Source organism: Coenobita brevimanus, chromosome 46, assembly GCF_032717465.1.
Source record: "Coenobita brevimanus isolate Jiangsu-jjx chromosome 46, ASM3271746v2, whole genome shotgun sequence".
NCBI lineage: Eukaryota > Metazoa > Arthropoda > Malacostraca > Decapoda > Coenobitidae > Coenobita > Coenobita brevimanus.
This window is the reverse complement of record NC_136999.1, coordinates 47177208-47184854: the sequence shown is the minus strand read 5'-3', so window position 1 is coordinate 47184854 and position 7647 is coordinate 47177208. Positions and strand designations below refer to the sequence as shown.

Here is a 7647-nt window from a genome sequence, read left to right as displayed (position 1 = left end):
GTTTCATAAGGGTAGTCATATTACTCTTACTAGAGTTGTCGGACTTCTCTTTAGGCTTTACTGACTGAGAGGCAGCAGCAGCCTGAGAGTAGGAAGTTGCAGTGGGGATGTCTGTTTGAGAGCTGTTTTGGACAAGAGGCTGAGATGGAGAGGTATAGTGTGTGGCAAGAGGAACCGGTTCAGGGTCAGTCTGTGTTTCAACAGAGCAGATCACGGGACAGGACATCACCGCCGAAGCATAGGACCTATTTGTCTTGGGAGTTGCATGCAACTCCTTCACCTTTTTCCTCGCTTCATAAAAAGAGATCCCCTCTGTTGCCTTCACTGTGCAGACCTCTTTCTCCTCCTTCCAGTTGGGACAATCCCTAGAGGAAGTGGAGTGCACACCATTGCAATGATAGCAACGGACAGTCTCCAATGTGCAGTGTTCAGCATCATGACCCTGTGTTGCACAACTCCTTCACCTTTTTCCTTGCTTCATAAAAAGAGATATCCTCTGTTGCCCTCACCGTGCAGACCTCTTTCTCCTCCTTCCAGCTGGGATAATCCCTAGAGAAAGTGGAGTGCGCACCATCACAGTGAAAGCAACGGACAGTCTCTGATGTGCAGTGTTCAGCATCGTGACCCTGTGTTGCACATTTGCCACGCACTGACTCTGAAGCCCAACAAATTTTATCATTGTGTCCATATAATTGACATCACAATCACCGAAGAGGATTAGGGCTATAAGGCCTAACGTTGATAATTTCCTACCTGACTTTTACATGGGCTGGGAGGTTCACTTTGCCAAATGTCAAGATGATTGTTGCAGTCTTCATCCTTACACCTTCTGCAAAACAAGTGATAAATCGGGCATCAATCACATCTTGCTGAGCAAGTTCACACACAATCTCGTCCTCTTCCGTGACCATGAGGTCCCTAATGACACCTTTGCAGGAATTCATGGCATGCAGGATCCTTGGTTCAACATCATAACAGTGAAACTTGCTCAGTTTCATCAAGTCATGAACCTGGGATGATTTGACATTCTCAATCAAGAGGTCACCATTGGCAATTTTTTTTTTTTTTTTTTTAACTTGTTCCACTTCCCCAACCTAGTGATCAATCACCCTCTTGATAAGGAAAGGATTGAGACTGCTGAAGGGAGTGGATCCGAGAGCATGTAGGGTGACAAGTTTGGCATTATTTAGAGGGATGTCCATTGGGGTGTGTGTCTGGGACCGTTCGGTCTGGTGATGGTCAGTCCGTGTGGCAGTCTGTGGCTCGTCAGGACTACCTCCCCCCCTGAGGGAGGGGGAAGCAGTATTGGCGTCCGGCATCGTGACCACTTCCTCCTAACGGGGGAAGTGGGAAGAAGGAGGAAAACGAGCATGGGACAAAACACACCATGACCAAACACTCAAGGCTGAAATTGCCCTCTGAAACAACTCCAGGGAGGCCCGACCATGTTAATTCACGTCCCAGAGCGATCAGTGGGGGGGACCCTCCATAGCAAGTAAAGGTAATCTCAATATACAGGAACAGACACCTACTGTTCCTAGCTGTCAGGGAGGGAAGGAAAGTGAGAAACTAGCTAGCCTAACGTGAACCAGAAGGGTGAAAAAAAAAAAAAAGCTAATTGCCAGTAAGGCAGCCCGAGGAAGCTAGAGGAGAGCTCAGAAGCAAACAACCTCACTCTCCACGACCATGCATAGAATAGCTCGAACAGAAATGGTAGGCAAATGCTTGTGAGAGGTGAAGCGTCTCTACCACGTCGAGTTTGGACAACACTTCAAACACTCAAACAGACATTCCACTCGTAATTCAGACTCGCTTACCAAATAGACCCATAAATCCGCATACATGTGCTCATCAGCTCGAAGTTCTGATCCTGGTTCATCTGAGCATGTGCTGACTTACCCTGACAATGACAGTTACATCTGGCTCTGGTACTACAGGATCCAAGTTTACTATACTAACCTCAGCAATACTATACTGTTTCTGCTCAGGCCAATCTTTAGTGAGTAACCATTTAGGACCTTTAAACCACAAGTTATCTTTGATGAATCTCTTTACTGTCGAACCTGTTGTGAGCAGATCAGCCGGGTTTTGTTTGGATGATACATGCATAAATTTAAATTCGGAAGACAGCTCTTTAATAATCTTCACTGTATTGCAGGCGAAAGGGATTTTACTGTCTTCCTTGCCTATCCAGTAAAAACAAATCTCACTGTCAGTCCATATATAGATATCCTCAAACTGAGTACCAAGAGTAGTGGTTATATACCTAGCCAATTTAGTTCCTACATCTATGGAAGCCAATTCCATTTGAGGTAGGGTTTTTCCTTTAATTGGAACAACTCTGGCTTTGGACATAATAATCTTACTGTCCTCTCCTGTCGCGCAATAACCCACTGCTCCATATCTTCACCGTCACAAAGAAACTGCCTAAGTAATTTTTTCTACTTTTCAGGAAATCGAAAAAACCTGTCTCATTTTCTTAACTTTCAAATGACTTAGACAGAAGTTGAGGTGCATTTAAGACCACTCACACCCTAGACTTGACAAAGGCAGCTATACCAATAGGTGCACCATGTGATGAAGAATTGATTTAGGCAAAAATCCAGAAATCACCGAAAAATGACTTAGGCGGTTTCTTAATGAGGGTGACGATATGCCCATTGAGAAGCATCACAAAATGCGTTTATGTGTGACTTCTCATTACTGTTTATTTTCCTGGGAATATATACGCTTGATGTTTTTTCAAACTCCTTTCTAATCTGTTCCCATTGTTCCAAGCATGTCTCACCTAATTCAGTGTCCCAGTCTAACCTTTCTCACCAAGCCTCTTGCACTAAGCATTTGCCCCTAATAACTATAGGACTGACCAATGCTAATGGGTCAAATAACATGGAGACATGACTTACCAAGGACCTCTTGGTGAGAGTGACATCAGAGAACTTATTTTTTTTTATGCTAAGAAGAAGGAACCAAAGGCCATAATTGGTTTCAAACTTATTTCATTAGCTTTTGTATCCCAGTTAAGACTCTGAGTTTTGGGAATGTCAGTATTTGGATAGCCCTCTTGTATATTAGTCTTCAAAAGCGGTGAATTTGTATTTCAGTTTTGTAACAGCAAATTTGCCTTCTCTCATTCGGAACTGGCTACTTCATAAGCCTTCAATGCTTCCGCCTCTGTATCAGCAACACCTTGCAAATTATTCATATAAAAAGCCTGCCCTATTTCTGGGCATTTGGGATTTCCAAAATGATGCTTCAAAGTGTTGCAAAGCAGGAAAGGACTGGCACATGAGCCAAAGAGCATCGATATGAAACAGTAATTTTTCAATGGACTATCTTCATTTTGAGGGTCTTGAGGCCAACGGCCATACCACGTTGAGTACACCGCTTCCCGTCCGATCAGCGAAGTTAAGCAACGTTGGGTCCTGTTAGTGCTTGGATGGGTGACCGCCTGGGAACACCAGATGCTGTTGACATAACGTTCTCCTACGTGTCAAGTAGGGTTGGTGGAGGATTGGTGCCCCTCCCTGTAAAACAATTAACTCTAAGCCCTTGGCCACCCCGTTTGGGATACATGGCGTCTGGCAATGAGTGAATGAATGAATGAGGCCAGAGGGATTATGTAAATTTCCTATCCTCCTCTCTCAATCCTATTCTGAGAAAAGCGTTACTAATGTCTGCTGTATAAGCACAAGTTTCCTCTCTAAATCTTGGTAATACATTCCATAACTTCTCTGTTGGTGCAGGTCCAGAGTATAAGCAATCATTGAAGCTAGCTTATCCTTTGGATGCTTTACTTCTACAATTGAAAACTATCATTATGGGAGTAGTTACTGAATCCTTGCTTACAGCATGATGTGGTAAATAATGTCCCTCCTTGTGGTTAACAAAGAATTCTACCTCTTCTATATATTTTTTCTTCAACTGATCTTTTATCTATCTATATACCTAGGCTGCTTCCCCCAAGGAAAGGGAGGTAGCCGAGACAGGACGACACACTCCCCATTTACTCATCCATTCAAACACATTCATTCACATCTTAGCCCCAAACGGGAGAACGGACAGATCCTCACCGCACCACACCGCACAAGGGTCAACTGCGCAATGCAATCAGTGACATCCGCAGCAGGGCCCGACAGCAGAGCTGGTTCACCCCTGCCACATCATAACAGACCCATCCCCTTACCCGCACCTGACCTGACTAGCTGATCAGACCAAATACTGGAGAATATCCCCTCAGGACTGCGTCATCACTTATACATTCACAACTTCTCTCCATTTATTTCTGTCACGCACAGCCACTCTTCCTTGCTCAACAGACATCCCTCTCGCATCCAGCGCTCTCTTCACACTGTCCATCCATCCTATTCGTGGTCTTCCTCTCAGCCTTACACCTCTCACATCAGATCTAGTTATCTTTTTCACCAATCGCTCATTATCCATTCTCTCCATATGCCCAAACCATCGCAACACCCTCTGCTCAACTCTACCAGCCATCTCCCGAACAACTCCAGTTCTCCTTCGCACTTCATCATTTTGCACCTGATCCATACGCGTCTTTCCACACATACTCCTCAGACACCTCATCTCCATTACATTCAAACTTTTCCTCTCTGCTACACCCATATTCCATGTTTCAGCCCCATATAATGCAGTTGGTACCACAACACCCTCATACAGCCTTCTCTTTACATCCATTCTAAGCGAACGACATTTAAACACTTTTTTCATTCCTCCCAGCACCTTTCCTACTTCATTTATTCTAAACTTCACTTCTGCATTTATTCTTCCATCCACAACAACAAGTGACCCTAGATATTTAAAACAATCTACCTCCTCAAGCAACTCACCATTCAAAACTATATTCATCCCCCTACCATCTACCAACCTCGTACACTTCATCACTTTACTCTTATTCTCATTTACTTTCAATTTCCTCCTTTCACACACCCTTCCAAACTCCTCTACCAACTGTCTCAATCTCTCCTCTGAATCAGCCAGAAGTGCAGTATCATCTGGAAACAGCAGCTGCTTCAGATTCCACTCTCCACCATCAACATTTACCAGACTCAGACCACCTAAAACTCTTGCATTCACCTCCCTTACAACACCATCCATGTAAATATTAAACAACCAAGGCGACATCACACATCCCTGTCGCAGCCCCACTTTCACGGGAAACCAATCACTCACAGCATTTCCCACTCTTACACACGCTCTGCTATTTACATAAAAACTTTTCACCCCTTTTAGTAACCTACCATCAAGTCCATACAATCTTAAAACAGTCCACAAAGCCTCCCTATCAATTCTATCATACGCTTTCTCTAAATCCATAAATGCCCAAAACACATCCTTGCCTTTTGCTAAATACTTTTCATGCACTTGTCTCACAGCAAACACCTGATCAACGCATCCCCTCCCTCTCCTAAAGCCACATTGCTCATCACTAATCACTCCCTCTGTACCCTCTCTAACTCTCATAATTAACACTCTACCATACACCTTACCTACAACACTCAACAGACTTATACCCCTAAAGCTAGTACATTCATACTTATCACCCTTGCCTTTATACAACGGGACCACACAAGCACTTGCCCGGTCAATTGGCACCATACCTTTCTCAAAGCACACATTCAGCAATCTTACTAACCAGTCAACAATAGTCACTCCACCACCCTTCAGGCATTCCACAGCACACCCATCCATACCTGCAGCTTTCCCTGTTTTCATCTCCTTTACTGCCTTCTCCACTTCCTCCTTCGTGATCAAAGAATCATTCAACTCCCCCAACACATTTATTCCTTGCACCCTTCCATTTGCCACAATCTCAGCCACCCTTTCCTCCTCTACATTTAACAATCTTTCAAAATACTCTGCCCATCTCTTCCTTACTGCATCCATCTCAATTAACATCCATCCTCTGCTTTTACTCGTTCTTCCTTCCCAGATTCTCCCTTTCGCACAGTTTTCACCTCCTTCCAAAACATTTTCTTATTCTGTTGAAAATTCTCTGTCAGCCGCCTACCCCACCTCTCATCTGCTGCTACTTTAGCATCACACACAGCCCTTCTCGCTCTATTCTTCTTTTCCTTATACCTTTCATATGACATCTCATCCTTCCTCTGCAGCCACACTTCATATGCACGTCTCTTCTCAGCCACAGCCATACTTACTTCCTCGCACCACCATTCACTTCCTTTTTTTACACCACCACCCACACGTCTCACACCACACACCTCTTCTGCATGCCTCACCACAGCACTCTTAAACAACTGCCATTCCTCCTCCACGTTGCCATTTTCCCGATCTTTCACTGCGTTCCACTCATCTTTCAATTTCTCCTGATACTCTATCTTTTTCTCTCTTTTATCCAACTCACTCAGTTTCAAAACCTCCCTGCCACACCTAACCCTCCTAGCTCTCACCCATCTCTTACCTACTCTTAACTTTTCCTCCACCACGTAGTGGTCAGACATACCTCCACCCTCCCCTCTCAGAACTCTCACATCCAACAATCTTCCTATTACTTTCCTAGACACAACCACATAGTCCATCAAAGCTCTATGAACAACCCTTCCACCCTCCTGTCTCACCCATGTATACTTATAAATATCTTTCTTCTCAAACAGCGTATTCCCAATCACCATCTCTCGCTCAACACACATCGCTATCATTCGTTCCCCATTTTCATTTCTTCCAGGCACACCATGCATACCAACTACGCCTTCAACTGCTACATTTCCTACTCTAGCATTCAGATCTCCCATCATTACCACATTCACTTTCGCTCCAAAACTCTGCAGACACTCATCAACATCATTTCAGAAAGACTCCCTCTCTTGTTCATCCCTTTCACTACCAGGCCCATATGCACTCACAAACACCCACAACTCACGTTCAAATTTCGCTTTCACCCACATCAGTCTCGATGACACCTCCTTCCATTCAATCACACATTGCTGTACTTCCGACCTCACTAACAAGGCCACACCTTCTCTTGCCCTTCCTCTATCAACACCTGACAATCTTCCATTCACATTTCCAAACATAGATTCCCCCTTCCCTTTCATCTTCGTTTCACTCAAAGCTAACACATCCAATTTTCTTCTCACAAACATTCTCCCAATCTCCTCCCTTTTAGCCTCAATCGTACTACATCCACGCACATTCATAGACCCAATCTTCAGGGTACGGGGATAACTCCATCCCCTATCCCTTTCTCTGGCCTGTCTCTTTTTAGGAACTAAAAAACAGAGGAGGGGGTCCCTAGTCCCCTCACCCCGCCCCTTTTAGTCGCCTTTTACGACATGCAGGGAATACGGTGGCAGTATTCTTCCTAACACAACCTGGCCGCAGAGTAGTAGTACCACCCCATAGTGCGGCCAGGTTGTGTCCCCCCCGCCATATGATATTATTATCATATATGGTTAGATGTTCTGGTTTGTCTCTCAACTTTCTTAGAAGAGAATTTAACTGAGCCGTAGCTGCTTGGTAATACAAATCCAAAGTTATTTTATCTTCAGGGTTGGTTCATCAGAGTGTCCCACAATTTGCGTACAGGTTCATTTTTTTCATCCAGCAAGTCGTTTATCTGAGTAGGTTCTAATTCTGAACCTATTCTAGCTATCATTAATGACCGTG

The 7647-nt window shown here is 44.3% G+C and overlaps 1 non-coding gene across 1 annotated transcript; it reads left to right on the top strand.

Annotated features, from left to right (window-relative positions):
• Positions 1 to 3357: 3357 nt before the first annotated feature.
• On the top strand, positions 3358 to 3476 carry LOC145398875 (5S ribosomal RNA). Its single transcript, XR_013897207.1, has one exon. It is a non-coding gene; the product is annotated as a 5S ribosomal RNA (ribosomal RNA).
• Positions 3477 to 7647: the final 4171 nt, after the last annotated feature.